We start from the raw sequence: 21,281 nt of genomic DNA, 5'->3' as shown, positions 1-21,281 counted from the left end.
CATTTCCTACAATTGTGGGCTGTTGAGAAACTGATGATCTCTAGTCAATGAACTCTCTGTTTTGCAAAAAAATATTAATGTAAAAGACCTTTTATAACTTTTAATCAAAAGAATCTTGACTATGCCTAAGCATACATACAAAGGCACTCTGTAATTATTACAGTCTTATATAGAAGATTTTTTAACTATTCTGAGTAATTACAACTAGTGGCCTTGACCATAAATACATTTTTAATATGGCCCCTGAAAAAATGCACTTTTAATGCAAACTGGTGTATGTGAGGTTGCTGAGTCGCTGGGATGGATGAAGGTCAGCTCCTCAAGAACAACACAAATAAATATAAAAGAAAAAAGCAATTTCAAAAGAATGCTTCATTCGCATGAAAGTACAGCTTTTTAGCTCCTCTTATATAGATATTTCTTTTGAATTTCACCTTGCAGGGTAGCCATGCAATCCATCCCTACTCTTCCATGAGTAACTAAATGCATTAACACATTATATGTGATTATTTCATATTCATTTAAATGATGAAAAAATGTTCTAGTTAATTAATAATTAGTTAATATTTGCATATATGATAATAAATTGTGCTTTTGTCCAAAATGTTTTAAAGTATTTTTTGGTGTTCCTAATCCCATGATAGAACCTATACTTACAGAGAAGAAAGTTTGCATTGTTCATGGGAGTTGGACATTTATCAAATGTATTTTACTAATTTATCAAATTATTGGTATGCAAGTGAAAAAGAACAAAGATGGTCTGATAGTCCATGTCCTGATTTTATAACCTTAACAGCACCTGTTTTCACAGGTCTTTATTTGACATTGGTATTATGGTGATAATTTTGAAAAAAAGTTAATTACTAAAAATCTGTAATTAGAAAGCATAACATTATCAACTAGGTTTTGTGTAATTACAAAAACCAGTTACATTTTAACATTCAACCTAAGTTATGTTTTGAAACCATTTTCTGGATGAAAGTGAATTGAACCTGTTGATCAGTTTAGATACAGCTGTTCTAAAATGCAAAACTCACGACGTAGGTAATATATGAGCCTGCAGATTCAGGTTCTGTCTCTCAAAAAGATTTTGTTCAGTATTTTAAAGGGATGTCCAGGAAGATAAAAGGTTTATTCTTGAGGGATAATAGAGGGTTTCCCCTTTGAAGAAAAGTAGATTGTACTTTGAGCCTATCCTTTGGGATGTTTGTTTGAAATGTTAATTAGAATAACTGGTTTAGCAAGGATTAGGACAAGAGCTAAACACCACTGACTGCAAGATATCTTCTCCCAGGAATCTTTCTATTTCAGTGACTGCTATGGTGTTTAGGGTGGATGAAGTTACTGCATCCTCGCCAGGAAAAATATCACAAAGACGACACCATTTCTGAATGTACCTTAATCTTCATTGTTAAACCAGAAACATTTTCATTTTAAAAATTACTCGTGTTTGAGAAAGTTAAAAAATTTAATAAGTGAAGGAGTACATTATGCTAATGCCTCTTAATTCATTATGAGTTTGTATAACATGCAATTTCTTCATATGAGGAGAGCTGTTACTTCAGAGTATTTTTTTTCTACAGTGTATCTGCAGAGACAATACTTTCTTGATTGCTGAAATTCAAATGTACAAACTCTAAAAGCAATTCCAAATACTTAATTATTCATGGATTCATTTAAGAATTATTGAGACTTTAATTTGGGACATGCACTGAAAAGTACAGACATGGGCCCTGACCTTATGGGATTTACACTTCAGTGGAGGCCAAAGTACAGTCATAATATTGTGTGATGCGTGCTTGAATGGAACTAAGGAGAGAGGTACTATGTATGTACATAGAGGGGAAGTGTAAACAAAATAAGGAATTGGGGCGCCTGGGTGGCTCAGTCATTAAGCGTCTGTCTTCGGCTCAGGTCATGATCCCAAGGTCCAGGGATCAAACCCCGCATCGGGCTTCCTGCTCAGCGGGAACCTGCTTCTCCCTCTCCCACTCCCCCTGCTTGTGTTCCTGCTCTCGCTATGTCTCTCTGTCAAATAAATAAACAAAATCTTTAAAAAAAAAAAATAAGGAATTGATGATTAGAGCCAGTTTTTATTTATAATTCCTACCCCTTCTGCAGCATTCATTCCAAGGAGTGAATACTTTATTTTTGTGTACTGTCTTTGTAGGATGAGAAGAGTTTGTCGGGGTTTACACTTGGGTCTTTTTACAATATTATCTCTCAATCCATGGACGAGGCAGTCAGCATAGGTTATCTACCAGTTAGTTACTAATGACATTTATTCCCTGTATACATTCTGGAATTGGGGAAGTGAATATCAGGGTTCCACAGCCCCACTAACCCACTGATCACCTGGGCAAAATTGAATACTGACTTCCTAAATCTTTACTCAGGTCAAAGTACTGTCATGTGGTTTTGCATCTCCAGGGTGTAGGGTCATTTCAAAGACAATCTCTAATAATTCACATTACATTTGTAGACTCTCCATGCCCTAGTACAGCATAACTCTGAAAAATGAAAATAGGAGCCTTTGGGAAAATGGAGAAAAGAGTCAGGTTATTACTTTGACCCATTGTAGGGCACTTCAACAAAGTGAACCAAGAGGGAGTCTCTGGTGCTATGAACTTTTCTGAACTATTTGAAAGTAAGTTGCAGATATCATAAGTTTTTAAACCACAGGTAGTTCTGTTTATATTGCCTAAGAACAAGAGTATTCTCTTAGGCAACGAGTGTGAAATTTTCAAATTCAGGATATTTGCTAGTAATAAAATGCTATTATTTAATGTACAGTCTACAGTTAAGTGTTACCAGTTGTCCCAGTAGAGTCATTTTCTTTTTGAGCCTGGATCCAACCCCAGAATCACACATTGCCTATATTTGTCATGTGTCTTTAGTCTCCTTTAATCTGAAAGAATTTCTCAATCTTTATCTTTTTTGACATTGAAATCATTAAAGAGTGCAGATCAATTGAACTGTTTCAGAATATGGGACATTGTAACGTGTTCTGTAATTTGTGTGCACTTAACTAACTGTTCCTCATGAACGGCCATGCTGTGATCACTAACATTATCCCCATTTCCCTTGTGCATTCATTCTTTAGACCTTTTTCCCTGCGATAAGGCTGGGGGATTCAGACATTTCAACATCAAAAATCGAGGCAGCTCCCTAGTACAAGTATCAGTTAGCCTCCCTAACAGATCCTATAAACGAGTCCCTGATGAGTGAGTAAAAATATTAAATGGATTCTCTGCTGATGTCATCCCTGTCAACAGATTTGACACAGTCAGGACTTCGGTTCTGCTCGCCTTTGTCTGGCACCCGAAAGGTCCCTGCCTATCTATCTATGCTTTCCAGACGTCTGCCCGTAAACATTGTACCACATTCTGCCAGCAGGTCAGTAACACAGTCAGTATACAGGCCATCTCCTCTGAGAATTCTCTCTGTGCTTCTCTGTCTGGGATTTATTGGACACTAATTCTCAGTGTAAGCCTGGAGTCAATGAGAGATGGTGGAGGTCATTCCCAGGAAGAATAATCAACAGTTGGTAAGAAAATTGCTTGAGGCCCAATCATTGATGCTTTCATGCAGGGCAATCAGACTGCTTTAGAAGGTTGAAGTTTATACTCATACTTCTTATTCCAGTGTAGTAACACCATTTCTTCCTTGGCTTCTCCAGTTTCATAACTCTATCTCTTTTTTTTTTTTTTTTGATTCAACAATTCTATAAATTTCTCAGAGCTCATCAAGAGAAGTGTACTCTTAATCCCCTTTATCTATGTCATCCATCTCTCACCCTCCTCCCCTCTGGCAGGTTCACTGTTGCATCTCCTTTTAATTTGGCTCCTTACCTTAGATTTATCTGGACCTTAATAGTAGTCTACCAATATAGATCCAGTGGATCTGAAATTATCCCTCAAAAGAAAATCCAATCAATAAGTGTTATAAATTATATCTGAAATGTTGAATGTATTTTATTTGACAAGAATTTGTAATCACCAATCTCATTATTAATAATTCAATTTTTAAAGAAGTTGAAAAGCAAATCATGTTATTCATTGCCTATTCAAGAAGGACTTTTGTTTGTTTTTTAGAATACCTAATCAATGCACATTCCTACTTAGAATTCTAAACTAAGAAATTTATCAACTGATATAATTGCAGTCATTTATCCAATCTATTTTATTTTCTATTATAAAATTTATTACTATTTCTTTAAAGATAATGCCCATGCTTTTTATGCCACAAGAGTTTTGAAAAGCAAAGTATGTCAATAATTTTCTCCACATTCATGCAACTCCAAAAGATGAATTAAAACTAAATGTATATCTTTTTGACAATGCTTACCTTAGCAGAGAGAAGCCACAGTGGTAGATGTTAAATTTGATAACTTTTACGGAGTCAGCCTATTTATGGTGCTATTGATCTCAGCTATTTTCGGTGTAAAACATTAACCCTATAAACATGTAATAAGATGATTATTTCATGTTTGGTTAAGTAAGGAATAAAAAATACTGGTATAGCTTGGCAACCATAAACAAACAACAAAGAGATTTATAAACTCTGCATTAGCTGGGTTTTTAAAATCCTTTGAATCTTACAAGAAAACACCGTGATTTGACATATTATGGTAGAAAGGATTTCTGAAGGTGAATAATTTTCATATAACATCAAAATGTTCTTTTCTACTTTAATAAAACTAAATTATAAATATCAATATGATTATCCAGTAAGTATCTTGGCTATTTTTGTTGGGGTTTTTTGCATGCTAAGTTATTTTTATATAACATGTGGAACATTATAGTGATAACTAATTTTTTTCAGTTTATGAGGTATGCTAGATTTATTCCTACATACCAAAAGCCCACTCCTGAGTAAAATGAAGTATGGTCTTTATTAAGAATTTTAAACGTGTGTAAACCATTATATATATTATTTTTTCTTTTAAGTTTTTATTTAAATTCCAGTTACTTAACACAGTGTAATATTAGTTTCAGGTGTACAATATAATGATTCAGCAATTCCACACATTACCTGGTGCTCATCACAGCAAGTGCACTCCTTAATTCACCATCACCTATTTAAACCATTCCTCCACCCACTTCCTTCCTGGTTGCCATCAGTTTGTTCTCTATAGTTAAGAGTGTTTCTTGGTTTGCCTCTCACTTTTTCTTTTCTTTTTTTTTACGCTGTGCTCGTTTTTTCTTTCTTAAATTCCACATATGAGTGAAATCAAATGGCATTTCTCTTTCTCTGATTGACTCATATTGCTTAGCATTATATTCTCAAGGTCCATCCATATCATTGCGAATGACAAGATATCGTTCTGTTTTATGGCTGAGCAATATTCCATTGTATATTCCATTGTGTATACCCCTTCTTTATGCATTCATCAGTCGATGGTCACTTGGGCTCTTTCCATAATTTGGCTGTTGAGGATAATGCAGCTATAAACATCGGGGTGCACATATCCCTTTAAATTAGTATTTTTGTATTTTGGGGGGTAAATACCTAGTGGTGCAACTGCTAAATCATAGGGTAGTTCTATTTTTAACTTTTTTAAAAAAATTTATTTATTTATTTGACAGAGAGAGACACAGCGAGAGTGGGAGAGGGAGAAGCAGGCTTCCCGCAGAGGAGGGAGCCCGATACTGGGCTCAATCCCAGGACCCTGGGATCATGACCTGAGCCGAAGGCAGACGCTTAACAACTGAGCCACCCAGGTGCCCCTATTTTTAACTTTCTGAGGAAACTCCATACTGTTTTCCGGAGTGGCTGCGCCAGTTTGCATTCCTACCAACAGTGCAAGAGGGTTCCCCTTTCGTCGCATCTTCACCAACACCTGTTTCTTTCTTGTGTTGTTAATTTTAGCCATTCTGACAGGTGTGAGGTGATAGCTCATTGTAGTTTTGATTTGCATTTCCCTGATGATCAGTGATGTTGAGCATATTTTCATGTATCTGTTGGCCATCTGTATGTCTTCTTTGGAAAATTTTCTATTCATGTCTTCTGCCCATTTTTTAATTGGATTATTCTTTTTTGTGTGTTGAGTTTTATAAGTTCTTTATTTATTTTGGATACTCACCATTTATTGGATATGTCATTTGTAAATATCTTCTCCCATTCTGTAGTCTACCTTTTCCTTTTAGTTTATTTTTGTTTTTGTTTCCCTTGCCTCAGAAACATCTAGAAAGAAGTTGCTACAGGTGACGTCAAAAAAGTCACTGCCTTTATTCTCTTTGAGATGTTTATGGCTTTCTGTCTCACATTTAGGACTTTCATCCATTTTGAGTTTATTTTTGTGTATGGTGTAAGAAAGTGGTCCAGTTTCATTCTTTTGCATGTTGCTGTCCAGGTTTCCCAACACCATTTGACATTTTAAAAAATATTTATTCTTCCAATCTGTGAGTGTAGAATATCTTTCCATTTGTTCAATTCCTTTCATCAGTGTTTTATAGTTTTCAGAGTACAGGTCTTTCACCTCTTTGGTTGGGTTTATTCCTAGGTATCTTATTATTTGTGGTGTAATTGTAAATGGGATCAATTCCTTATTCTCTTTCTACTGCTTTATTATTGGTGTATAGAAATGCAACGGACTACTGTACATTGATTTTGTATCCTGTGACTACTGAACTCGTGTATCAGTTATAACAGTTTTTTGGTGGAGTCTTTCAGGCTTGATGTATATAGTATCATGTCATCTGAAAATAGTGAAAGTTTTACTTCTTCCTTGCTAATTTGGATGCCTTTTATTTCTTTTAGTTGTCTGATTGCTGTACCTAAGACTTCCAATACTGTGTTAAATAAAGGTGGTGAGAGGGTGCCTGGGTGGCTCGGTTAAGCATCTGCCTTCGGTTCAGTCATGATCCCAGGGTACTGGGATCAAGTCCCACATTGGGCCCCCTGCTCAGCGGGAAGTCTGCTTCTCCCTCTGTCCTTCCTCCCTGCTCATGCTCTCTCTCTCTCAAAAATAAATAAATAAAATCTTTTAAAAAATAATAGTGGTAAGGGCGCCTGGGTGGCTCAGTTGGTTAAGCAACTGCCTTCGGCTCAGGTCATGATCCCGGAGTCCTGGGATCGAGTCCCACATCAGGCTCCCGGCTCAGCGGGGAGCCTGCTTCTCCCTCTGACCCTATGCCCTCTCATGCTGTTTCTCTCTCTCTGTCAAATAAATAAATAAATAAAATCTTAAAAAAAAAAATAGTGGTAAGAGTGAACATCCCCATCTTTTTCCTGACCATAGAAGAAAAGTTCTCAGTTTTTGTTCATTGAGGATGATATCAGCTGTGTTTTTTTGTTTTTTGGGGGGTTTTTTTTGTACGTGGCCTATATTATATTGAGGTATGTTTCATCTAACCCTACTTTGTTGAGGATTTTTATCATGACTGAATGTTGTACTTTGTCAAATGCTTTTTCTGCATCTATTGAAATAATCGTATGGTTCTTATCCTTTCTTTTATTAATATGATGTATCACGTTGATTGATTCACGAATATTGAATCACACTTGCAACCCAGGAATAAATCCCATTTGATCATGATGCATGATTTTTTTTAACGTGTTGTTGGATTCAGCTTGCTAGTGTTTTATTGAGAATTTTTGCATCTGTGCTCATCAGGGATATTGGCTTGTAGTTCTCTTTTTTAGTGGTGTCTTTATCTGGTTTTGGTAGCAGGGTAATGCTAGTCTCATAGAATGAATTTGGAAGTTTTCCTTTTTCTGTTTTTTTGGATTTGAGAGGAATACATATTAACTCTTTAAATGTTTGGTAGAATTTGCTTGTGAAGCCATCTGGCCCTGGACTTTTGTTTGTTGGGAGTTTTTTGATTACTGATTCAATTTCTTTGCTGGTTATCAGTGTGTTTAAGTTTTCTATTTCTTCCTGTTTCATTTTATTTTCATTTTTAGAAAAGTAATCTCTAGGCCCCACATGGGGCTCAAACTCGTGACACCAATATCAAGAGTCACCTGCTCTACCCACTGAGTCAGCCAGGTGCCCATTTCCTGTTTCACTTTTGGTAGTTTATGTTTCCTGGAATTCATCCATTTCTTCCAGGTTGTCCAGTTTGTTGGCATATAGCTTTTTTTATAATATTCTTTTATAATAGTTTGTATTTCTGTGGTAGTTGTGATCTCTGCTCCCTCATTTGTGATTTTATTTATTTGGGTCCTTTCTCTTTTCTTTTTGATAAGTCTGGTTAGGACTTTATCATTTTTATGAATTTTTTCAAAGAACCAGCTCCTGGTTTCATTGATCTGTTCAATTGTTTAATTTCTATAACATTTATTTCTGCTCTTTATTATTTCCTTTTGTTGTTCTTTTCTGCCTCTTTTCTGTGTAAGGTTAGGTTGTTTGAGATATATCTTTCTTCTTGAGGTAGACCTGTATTACTATGTACTTGAGACATCTTTTGCTGCATCCAAAGGTTTTGGACTGTTGTGTTTTCATTTTCATTGGTTTCCATGTATTTCTTTGTGTCTTCTTTGATTTCCTGGTTGAACCATTCATTGTTTAATAGCATCTTGTTTAACCTCCATGTATTTGTGGTCTTTCCACATTTTTTCTTGTGGTTAATTTCTAGTTTCATAGCTTTGTGGTCAGAAAAGGTGCATGGTATGACTTCAGTCTTTTTGTATTTGTTGAGGCCTGTTTTGTTACCTAATATGTAATCTATTCTGGAGAATGTTCCATGTGCACTTGAAAAGCATGTGTATTCTGCTGTGTTAGGATGAAATGTTCTGAATATATCTGTTATTTGTTAAGTCCATCTGGTACAGAGTGTCATTCAAAGCCATTGTTTCCTTGTTGATTTTCTGTTTAGATGATCTGTCCATTGATGTAAATGGGGTGTTAAAGTCCCCTACTATTATTGTATTATTAATGAGCTCCTTTATGTTTGTTATTAATTGTTTAATGTATTTGAGTGCTCCCATGTTGGGTTCATAAATATTTACAATTGTTATATCTTCTTGTTGGAGTATCCCTTTATGATGATATAGTGCCTTTTTTCATCTCTCATTATAGTCTTTGTTTTAAAGTCCAGTTTGTCTGATTTAAGTATTGCTATTCCAGATTTCTTTTCATGTCCATTTGCATGATAAATATTTCTCCATCCCCTCACTTTCAATCTGCAAGTGTGTTTAGGTCTAAAATGAGTCTCTTGTAGGCAGCATGTAGATGGGTCTTGTTTTTTTTTTTTTAATCCATGCTGACACCCTATGTTTTTTGATTGGAACATTTAGTCCATTTACATTCAGAGCAATTTTTAATATATATTTATTGCCATTTTATTACTTGTTTTTTCATTGTTTTTGGAGATTGTTTTCTGATCCTTTCTTGTTTTTGTCATTTTGGTGTCTTCTTTGCATTCAAAGAGTCCCCTTTAATATTTCTTGGAAGGCTGGTTTAGTCGTCATGAATTCCTTTGTTTTTTGTTTGTCTGGGAAACTAATTATCTCTCCTCCTATCTGAATGACAGCTTTGCTGGATATTCTTCATTCCAGATTTTTTCCATTCAGCACTTTGAATAATCCTGCCACTCTCTTCTGGATTGCCAAGTTTCTGTTGAAAAATCACCAGCTGGCCTTATAGTTTTTCTCTTGAAAGTTAAGGACTTCTTTTGTCTTCCTGCTTAAGATTTTTTCTTTGTCAGTATATTTTGCAAATTTAATTACAATATGTCTTGGTGTTGGCCTGTTTTTTTGTTTTTTTGTGTTTTTTTTTTTTTGATGGGAGTTCTCTGTGCCTCCTGGAGCTGGATGTCTGTTTCCTTCCTTAGATTAGGGAAGTTTTCTACTATTCTTTCTTTTTTTTTTTAAGATTATTTATTTATTTATTGGGGGTGGGGAGCGAGCACAAGCAGGGGGAAGGAACGAGGGAGAGGGAGAAGCAGACTCCCTGCTGAGCAGGGAGCCCAACATGTGGCTCCATCCCAGGACTCTAGAATCATGACCTGAGCCAAAGGCAGATGCTTAACTGACTGAGCCACCCAGGCACCACTCTGCTATTATTTCTTGAATTAATTGTTCTGCCCCCCTTTCTCTTTGTTCTTCTTCTGGGACTCCTATAATATGAATGTTACTACGTTTGATAGAGTCACTGAGTTCCTTAAATCTATTCTTGTGTTGCATAGTTCTTTTTCTCTTTTGTTCAGCTTCATTACTTTCCATTACTTTATCTTCTAGGTCACTGATTCATTCCTCTGCTTCTTCCAGCCTTCTGTTCATTGCATCAAGCCTGTTTCCAATCTCGTTTTTTGCACTTTATCTTTGACTAATTATTAATAAATTAAAAGCATGGGATTCCTTTCCATTTTGATAAATTAACATAAAAATTTAGAATTTATGCATTTAAGACAGCCTTCATTTTTACAACAGAAAATAGCCATCATATATAATTAAGTATATCTAATTATTAGGAGATTTATAGCATGTTTTTATAAAAAAAGGGAGATTTATTTCTCTTAAAAATACAGTGATGTGACCCTATATACTCGTTACAATAATATGTATTATGAATCCATTAAAGTCTTTATTATGAACACTAAAGTTTCAAAAAGTTAAAAAAATAATAGAAAGCGATGCTAAAACAAAAACTAATGGACTGGTCCCGGCAATTATGAACAAATAACTTCTATATATTGTAAAATGTTATTGCTATTGTATTTTGAATCACATAAATATTTATTTCCTTACAGTTTTGATTCCAAATGAGAGCCACTTAACTTTGACATAGGCACAATATCCAAAAAATTTTCTACTAATGTGTTTATACAACTATTGCATTAATTTATGCATATTTTAATAAGATTCTATTGTATGTCAATACTTCAGAAGTACTCCAAAATCTGCTCTGTACCTAAGTGAACTAGTGAAACATTTTGATGATTGAAGTAGGATAACTATTAAAAGTTTAGGTTGAATTGTGTTTCATTTAATTGTTAAGTCAAATGCTGCAAAGGATCTGAGATGTTGCACCACATGCAGTTATATATTTATGTAAATATAGAGGCAGATAAAATTACAGCTACAGTTACAGATATGAAGATGAATATAGATGTAGATATAGATAGATACTAGCAGAAAGACCAAGTCTCTGGGTGAGAGATCACACTTTACACTCAGCAATAACAGTGAGTAGAGTACCATTGCAACATGGATCATCCTGTGCACAGCACCCTGCTGCAAAGTGATGAGAGACACATGAATGCACTTACACTTACAACAAGATTGTTTTATAGGAGAGGGATTCAGAAATATGAATTTTTGTATGTGTATAGAGGATAAACAGCTGCCCCCAGGCCCCTCCTGAGAAAGGGAAATAATTCGAATCTCCTCTATATAAACAAATTCCTCTGCAAAAGAGGGGTAGGATTCTAGGTCTTTATCTTTTGAAATTTAAATAAATCTCTCCAGGGGGAAGATAAGGTAAGTGTCTAGAGTTTACAAACCAGGTTTTTTTTTTTTTTTTTCCCCTTTTGAAACGTAAACACATAGAAAAATAACTCTAAATTTCTGGAGGCTAAGGACTGTTGAGTCACTCTTTCTCTTAACCCAGGTCACTACCCTGGGATGCAGCCACTTAGTTGTTGGGGAGATAAGAGAAGGTTTATTATCCTTTGGATAGGATAATAAGGAGACAAATGGCTACACATCTACCACCCATGGCATATAAAAAGTAAATGTTTCTGGGGGAAGTAAAACCAAACATTGTCTGTCTTCACAGCATATCAATTTCCAGATCTCAGGAGGCCAGGACTTTGCAAGAACACTGAGAAATCCAGGGAAGATTTATCTTTTCACATTAAGTGCTTTTTATGTTTTGTGTAATAGCCCTATTTGTATTGATCTGTGAATTCATGAGCATGTAAAAAGCATAAAATGTCTCAAGTCAAATATAATCTGTCATGACTTTCCAAGGATTAGCTTGATAGAATATTTGCATTTCAAGACTACAATGAGTCATTTAGAACACAGTTCTATTCATTCCAGATTGATTCTATCAGTAATGATGAATAAATGTCATGCTAATTCCTGAATGACTGTAATCTACCATGGCAGGTTACATCTCCCATTATTTTGAATTTTGTTTTTAAGGGGGAAAAAGTCCATAGTGTTTTATTACAGTAACTTAATTATATGATTCAGGTTGATTGGCAGAAATAAGTTGTTATCATTTATAAGGAATAACAGAAGAAAGGAACGAAAGAAGGGAGAAAAACTCCCTGATAGCTGACTCTGTCAAGTGACAGCTAGCAGTATGGCTAGGTTATAGTATTCTCAAGTAAACATAAACAATCTTCACAGAATATCAACAATAATCAGGTAAGGTCATTAATATCAATAATAATTAGATAAGGCTCATGATAGAACAAAGACCAGGATAGGGCATTCAGTAATTACTAAATAAAATATGCGTTTCTCTCTCTTGTCTGTTATAAATAACTGTTTCTTTACCAAGGACAAGTCTAGGCCTATGTTGTGCTTTCCATCTTCTATGTAAAATGTGTTGATGTTAAGTTATGAATTACCTCACCTTCCTGAAAGGATCTACTTAGGAACACATTTAGTTTTCTTAAATTGTCCCTCAAAATGACTCCAAACAAGTTCAAACACTATAGCAAGACACTCCCATCACCCTCTTATTAAGATGCCCCAGGGTTTTGCATGGTGTGTGTTCTCCCTGGAAGCACAATAAACCTTACTTTAAACATAGGTGTAATTCTGCTGGTCTTTGGGAAGCAAAGAATGAAACTCCATGGAGAAGAGACAGGAAAATTAAAGGTTCTGATATGGAAACATGTGGCTCATTTCAGGAAAAAGAAGAAATCAGTGTGATTGAGGCAGAGCGAATGATGGAGGAAGCAACAAAAGATGAGCTCAGAGAGCTCAGCAGGGACCAAAAAGTTAGGGGTGGAGCCTTAAAATAATGATGACTTTGAAATTTTCTCTGAATGAGATGAGATGTAATTTGAGGGCTTTGAGTAAAGTAGTGATATTTATTATAAGTTTAAACAGGATCATTCAAATTGGTATATTCATAGTGTGTAAAGAAGCAGGTATTTAATGAAGGAGATCAGCTTGAAGGTTATTGTGGTAATAGGAATGAGTTGGGTCAGATCGTAACAGGTGTGATACATATTTAAAGTGTAGCCAATAACTCTGTACTCTGTATTGGTTTTTATTTCCCACTCCTAAAAGTATAAAATGTTCATTAATTGTTCTCATTTGTCTGTAAAGGAAATTTTTGTCAGGTAGGGGGGCTCAGATATTATAATATATTTTTGTACATATTGTTGCAATAGCAGAAATGGAGATAAAATGCTTCAAAGTTTTGAAAATTCTGAACAATTTAATAATGTATCATTACTAACTAGTAATAGTTTCATTTTTAAAATCTTTTGTGATTGGGGAGAGGGGCAAAGGTGGTGGAGGAGTAGGGGACCCTAGTCCAACCAATCCCCTGAATTGAGCTGGATATCTACCAGACCACTCTGAACACCCACAAAATCAGCCTGAGATGTAAGAAAATATATCTGGATCTCTACAAACAGAATATCGCTGACAGTTGGTTTCAAGGTATGAAGCAGGAAGCTGTGATTCCACAGGCAGATATTGAAAGATAAATGGAAGGAAGATCCTGCACCACTGGAGCATGAAAGCCTCCTGTGCTGGGGACCAGGCACAGACTCGCAGACCTAGTGGCAGGGAAAGCACTTTAGGGCAGGCCCCCAGACTGAAACCTGGAGCTGCAAGGGCACGTGTGTGAACTGGGGGCAGCTGGCGGTTTTAGAAGCACAAAGGGCAGAAATGTGCCTGGACCTGGAAGCAAGAGCTGGGAGTGCTGCTGTGGGGTATACAACCCAGGATGCTGCGGTTTTAGCAGCACAGAAATGGAGACAGTGTGGCCTGGAAAGCTCACTGAAGAACCAACGGTGACATCTCTGTTCTGAGGCAGAGGTTTGGAAATGGTCACTTCTGCTCTGACTCTTGGAAGAGACACAGTTATGAAGACAATAGCTAGAATGGAGAATCCGATTAATGGAAACATAGAGTCTCTAAGGGCAGAAATGAGAGCTGATCTGGCAGAACTTAAAAATGTCCTCAATAAGATCCAGTCTAATCTAGATACTCTAACAGCTAGGGTAAATGAGGCAGAAGAAAGAATTAGTGATCTAGAAGACAAACTAATAGAAAAGAAGGAAAATGAGGAGGCCTGGATGAAGCAGCTTAAAATCACTGAAAACAGAATTAGAGAAATAAGTGACGCCATGAAACATTCCAATGTCAGAATTATTGGAATCCCGGAGGGAGTGGAGAGAGAGAGAGGACTAGAAGATATATTTGAGCAAATCATAACTGAGAACTTCCCTAATCCGGGGAATGAAACAAACATTCACATCCTAGAGTCAGAGAGGACCCCTCCCAAGATCAAGGAGAATAGACCAATACCCCGGCATATAATAGTAAAACTCACAAATCTTAGAACCAAGGAAACCATGTTAAGGGCAGTTAGGGGGAAGGGATTCCTTACGTATAGAAGGAGGAACATCAGAATAATGTCAGACCTAGCCACAGAGACCTGGCAAGCCAGAAAGGGCTGGCAAGACATGTTCAGGGTACTAAACGAGAAGAACATGCAGCCAAGAATACTTTATCTGGCAAGGCTGTCATTTAGAATGGATGGAGAGATGCAGAGCTTCCAGAACCAGCAGAAACTGAAAGAATATGTGACCACTAAGCTGGCCCTACAAGAAATATTAAGGGGGGTTCTATAAAAGGAGAAACATCCCCAGAGTGATATAGAACAGAAATTTACAGAGACAAACTATAGAAACAAGGACTTCACAGGCAACATGATGACAATAAAATCATATCTTTCAATAATCACTCTCAACGTGAACAGCCTAAATGCGCCCATAAAATGGCACAGGGTTGCAGATTGGATAAACAGACAGGACCCATCCAGAAGGGCGCCTGGGTGGCTCAGTCATTAAGCGTCTGCCTTCGGCTTAGGTCATGATCCCAGGGTCCTGGTATTGAGACCCGCATTGGGCTCCCTGCTTGGCAGGAAGCCTGCTTCTCCCTCTCCCACTCCCCCTGCTTGTGTTCCCTCTCTTGCTGTGTCTCTCTCTGTCAAATAAATAAATAAAATCTTCAACAACAAAAAAAAAAAAAAAGACAGGACCCATCCAAATGCTGTCTACAAGAGACTCATTTTGAACCTAAGGACACATCCAGACTAAAATGAAGGGATGGAGATCCATCTTCCATGCCAATAGACCTCAAAAGAAAGCTGGGGTAGTAATTCTCATATCCAACAAATTAGATTTTAAGCTAAAGACTGTAGTTAGAGACACAGAAGGACACTATATCATTCTTAAAGGGCCTATCCAACAAGAAGACCTAATAATTGTAAATATCTATGCCCCCAACATGGGAGCAGCCAACTACATAAGCCAACTATTAACCAAAATAAAGAGATGCATTGATAATAATACGTTAATTGTAGGAGACCTCAATACTCCACTCTCAGCAATAGACAGATCATCTAAGCAGAAAATCAACAAAGAAATAAGAGCTTTGAATGACACACTGGACCAGATGGACCTCATAGATATATACAGAACATTCCACCCTAAAACAACAGAATACTCATTCTTCTCAAGCACACATGGAACTTTCTCCAGAATAGACCACATACTGGATCACAAATTAGGTCTCAACTGATACCAAAAGATTGAGATTATTCCTTGCATATTCTCAGACCATAATGCTTTAAAACTGGAATTCAATCACAAGAAAAAATTTGGAAGAAATTCAAACACTTGGAAGCTAATTACCACTCTGCTCAAGAATGTTTGGGTCGACCAGGATATGAAAGAAGAACTTAAACAATTCATGGAAATCAATGAGAATGAAAACACATCAGTCCAAAACCTATGGGATACTGCAAAGGCGGTCCTATGGGGGAAATACATAGCCATCCAAGCCTCACTCAAAAAAATAGAAAAATCCTGAATTCACCAACAAACTTTACACCTTAAAGAAGTGGAGAAAAAGCAACAAATGATGCCTAAGCCATGCATTAGAAGAGAAATAATTAAGATTAGAGCAGAGATCAATGAGTTAGAAACCAGAAACACAGTAGATCAGATCAACGAAACTAGAAGCTGGTTCTTTGAAATAATTAATAAGATAGATAAACCACTGGCCAGACTTATTCAAAAGAAAAGAGAAAGGACCCAAATTAATAAAATTATGAATGAAAGAAGAGAGATCATGACTAACACCAAGGAAATAGAAACAATTATTAGAAATTTTTATCAACAACAATGTGCCAATAAATTAAGCAACCTGGAAGAAATGGGTGTCTTCCTGGAAACCTATAAACTACCAAGACTGAAACAGGACGAAATTGACAACCTGAATAGGCCAATAACCAGTAAAGAGATTGAAGCAGTGATCAAAAACCTCCCAAAAAAACAAGAGTCCAGGGCCTGATGGATTCCCTGGGGAATTCTACGAAACACTCAAAGAAGAAATAATACCTATTCTACTGGAGCTGTTTCAAAAAATAGAAACAGAGGAAAGCTTCCAGACTCACTCTATGACACCAGCATTACCTTAATCCCCAAACCAGGCAAAGACCCCATCAAAAAGGAGAATTTCAGACTGATATCCTTGATGAATATGGATTCCAAAATTCTCAACAAAATCCTAGCTAATAGGATCCAACAATACATTAAAAGGATCATCCACCACGAGCAAGTGGGATTTATCCCTGAGATACAAGGGTGGTTCAACATTTGTAAATCAATCAGTAAGATAGAACACATTAATAAGAGGAGAGAAAAGAACCATATGGTCGTCTCAATTGATGCAGAAAAAACATTTGGCAAAATACTGATTAAAACTCTTCAGAGTATAAGGCTAGAAGGAACATTCCTCAAGTTCACAAAATCCATCTATGAAAGATCCATGGCAAATATCATCTCCAATGGGGAAAAGCTGTGACCTTTTCCCTTAAGATCAGGAACACGAGAAGGATGCCCACTCTCACCAGTATTGTTCAACATAGTACTAGAAGTCCTAGCAACAACAATCAGACAACAAAAAGAAATAAAAGGTATTCAGATTGGCAAAGAAGAAGTCAAACTCTCTCTCTCTTCACAGATGAAATGATACTTTATGTGAAAAACTCAAAAGACTTCACCCCCAAATTACTAGAACTCATACAGCAATTCAGTAATGTGGCAGGATACAAAATAAATGCACAGAAATTAGTTGCTTTCTTATACACTAACAATGCAACTGCAGAAAGAGAAATTAGAGAATCAATTCCATTTATAATAGCACCAAAAACCATAAGTTACCTTGGAATAAACCTAACCAAAGAGGTAAAGGATCTATACTCTAGGAACTACAGAACACTAATGAAAGAAATTGAAGAGGACACAAAAAGATAGAAAAACATTCCATGCTCCTGGATTGGGAGAATAAACATTGTTAAAATGTCTATGCTGCCCAGAGCAATCTATACCTTCAATGCTATCCCAATCAAAATTCCAATGACATGTTTCAAAGTGCTGGAACAAACAATCCTAAAATTTGTATGGAATCAGAAAAGACCCCGAATCGCCAAGGAAATTTTGAAAATGAAAAACAAAGCTGGGGGCATCACGTTGCCTGATTTCAAGCTATATTACAAAGCTGTGATCACCAAGACAGCATGGTAGTGGCACAAAAACAGACACACAGACCAATGGAACCGAATAGAGAGCCCAGATATGGACCCTCAACTCTATGGTCAACTAATCTTAGACAAAGCAGGGAAAAATATGCAATGGAAAAAATACAGTCTATTCAACAAATGGTGCTGGGAAAATTGGACAGTTATATACAGAAGAATGAAACTTGACCGTTCTCTTACACCATACAGAAAAATAAACTCAAAATGATTGAAAGACCTCAATGTGAGACAGGAATCCATCAAAATCCTAGAGGAGAACATAGGCAGTAACCTCTTCGACATCGGCCACAGCAACTTCTTTCAAGACATGTCTCCGAAGGCAAGGGAAACAAAAGCGAAACTGAACTTTTGGGACTTCATCAAGATAAAAAGCTTCTGCACAGCAAGGGAAACAGTAAGCAAAACAAAGAGACAGCCCATGGAATGGGAGAAGATTTTTACAAATGACACTATAGACAAAGGGCTGATATCCAAGATCTATAAAGAACTTCTCAAACTCAACACCCCAAAAAACAAATAATCAGGTCAAAAAATGGGCAGAAGACATGAACAGACACTTCTCAAAAAGAGACCTACAAATGGCTAACAGACACATGAAAAACTGTTCATCTTCATTAGCCATCAGGGAAATTCAAATCAAAACCACATTGAGATACCATCTTACACCAGTTAGAATGGCAAAAATTGACAAGGCAAGAAACAACAAATGTTGGAGAGGTTGTGGAGAAAGGGGAACCCTCTTACACTGCTGGTGGGAATGCAAGTTGGTACAGCCAGTTTGGAAAACAGTGTGGAGGTGCCTCAAAAAATGAAAAATAGAGCTACCTTATGACCCAGCAATTGCACTACTGGATATTTACCACAAAGACATAGATGTAGTGAAAAGAAGGGCCACATGCCCTCCAATGTTCATAGCAGCAATGTCCACAATAGCCAAACTGGGGAAAGAGATGAGATGCCCTTCGACAGACGAATGGATAAAGATGTGGTCCATATATACAATGGAATATTACTCAGCCATCAGGAAGGATGAATACCCAACTTTTGCATCAACATGGATGGGACTGGAGGAGATTATGCTAAGTGAAATAAGTCAACCAGAGAAAGTCAATTATCATATGGTTTCAATTATTTGTGTAACATAAGGAATAGTGTGGAGGATATTAGGAGAAAGAAGGGAAAAATGAAGGAGGGGAAATCAGACGGGGAGACAAACCATGAGAGACTATGGACTCTGGGAAACAAACTAAGGGTTTTAGAGGGGAGGGTGGTGGAAGGGATGGGTTAGCCTGGTGATGGGTATTAAGGAGGGCAGGTATTGCATGGAGCACTGAGTGTTATACATAAACATCATGGAACACTACATCAAAAAATTATGATGTACTGTATGGTGACTAACATAACATAATAAAAAAATAAATAAAAATAATAAACTTTACAATACAGTTCCAAAAAAATAAATAAATAAAAACATTTGTGAACAATATTAGTGAGGACTTTTAGCTTTAATATTGACATCTTGAAATTTGACTTTATGGGAAAAAAAAAACTAAAATAATTAGTAAATGTTTAGAATTGATCACCTATATATTCAGTTACTTTGTCCTTCAACAGTATACATTTTTTTTTTTTTTTTAATTTGAAATGGCCTCTTTCTTTTACTTGGACAAAATACTCTTAAATTTCTGAATCTCTATTCTTATTGGATAAGGTCAAAAGGCTTAGAACATCCTACCATATCCTCAATCATCAGGTTCCAATCTCCTCTCCTGCTTCATCCTTTATAATCTGTGGCTGCTACTCCATACTATCATCATCCACCATGTCCTATAGGATTCCCATCTGCATTTTTTTTCTTTCTAAAAAGTTAATGCCCCATTTACAAGTTTGTATCAATGAACGTACTATTTTCTTTGTTGGGGGTACTATTTTTTTTTTTTTAAAGATTTTATTTATTTATTTGAGAAAGAGAGAGAGAGCATGAGAGGGGGAGGGCCAGAGGGAGAAGCAGACTCCCCGCTGAGCAGGGAGCCCGATGCGGGACTCGATCCTGGGACTCCAGGATCATGACCTGCGCTGAAGGCAGTCGCTTAACCAACTGAGCCACCCAGGTGCCCCGGGGGTACTATTAACTAAAGATTTTTCAGAGAAATATTGTTGAAGTTTAACATATATATTATAAAGGTCACAAATCATAAGTGCATACTTTGTTATAACTTTACAGAGTGGACATACCTGGGTAGTCAGTATGGTAATCAAGTTATAGAAATTACTTACAAGTACCTTGGAAACCTCTTTTATACCACATGTCAGTCTATCTCTCCCTCAACCCCATCAAAGGTAGCTGCTGTTCTTATGTCTACTAACTTTTGTGGATATAAATATGCATCTGTTGACTATTTAGCTACAATAATATAGTAAGCAATTGGAGAACATCTGATTGAACAGAATTGAAATATATAAATACAGGTGTCCTTGTTCTCCTCAAAAAAGAATCAACCTTATATGTATAAACAAACAAATGAATAAATAACAGTTAAAAATAATAAAAATGCTTGTGAATTTCTAAACAACAGAAACTATATTATTTTTTCATCTGTGGCACTTAAATTAATGTCATGAATTGTATGTATTCAATAAAGTGAACATATACATAACAAATAATAATAATTATAATAAAGAACCAACCATCGTAACCTATGGTCACTTTTTAATTCTTCCAGCAAAGACAAAGATAAATCCTCCATGTCATTCTATCCAGGAAGTTTTCCCTTATTGATAAAAGTAAAATTATCATTCATTTCACTCTCTTGATGGTATTTAGAATACACTGTTTTGATATGTCTCTCTATTCAGGTGACTGGTCTTTGAGAATGATTATTGCTCACTTAAAACAGCTTTCTTTTAACTCTCAGAGTATCTTTTAAATTTACTAGTTGGCTGAAGAGGATTATATCTAGCAAATGTTGTGTAGCCATTTTGTATGTGTGCCATACTTTGTCAGCTTAGTTTCTGGAAAAAAAAAAAAAAAAAAAAAGATTATTCTTTAACTTAATCCATCCAGATAGTCACACCCCCTCAAGGAAAATTTTGAGTAAAACTTGGTTCTGAATTGTGCACTGAAGGTCACCTGGTCTGGCGTATGTTAAATAACAAGTTGATTCCATTTGAAACATTAAAAATTCTTAACAAAATGTTAAGGCATCTGGTTCTATAAAAAGAGCATCATATAGAAAGTATATTTCATATTTAACTTTAATTTCTATGTAATATATTTATTTTGTTTTTTAAAAATTATATTACTTTTTTGTATGTTTATTCAGGTATAATGATCAAAAGGACTGATTAGAAAAAGAAAAACATCCATTTTAATTATCTCTGATTTTCATCTGGGAGTATTCTTTTATTTGGCAAATTTAATATTTATAACATGACTATTATGATCTAGACCCTTTGCTAGAGGTTGTTAATCCTGTAGTAAAGACTGTTTCTTTCATCTCTGAAGTTTGTCTTCAAGAAATGACACATA

Source organism: Phoca vitulina, unplaced genomic scaffold (genome assembly GCF_004348235.1).
Source record: "Phoca vitulina isolate PV1807 unplaced genomic scaffold, GSC_HSeal_1.0 scaffold8, whole genome shotgun sequence".
In the NCBI taxonomy this organism is placed as follows: Eukaryota; Metazoa; Chordata; class Mammalia; order Carnivora; family Phocidae; genus Phoca; species Phoca vitulina.
The sequence above is the reverse complement of the archived record's forward strand: the minus strand, read 5'-3'. Positions refer to the sequence as shown.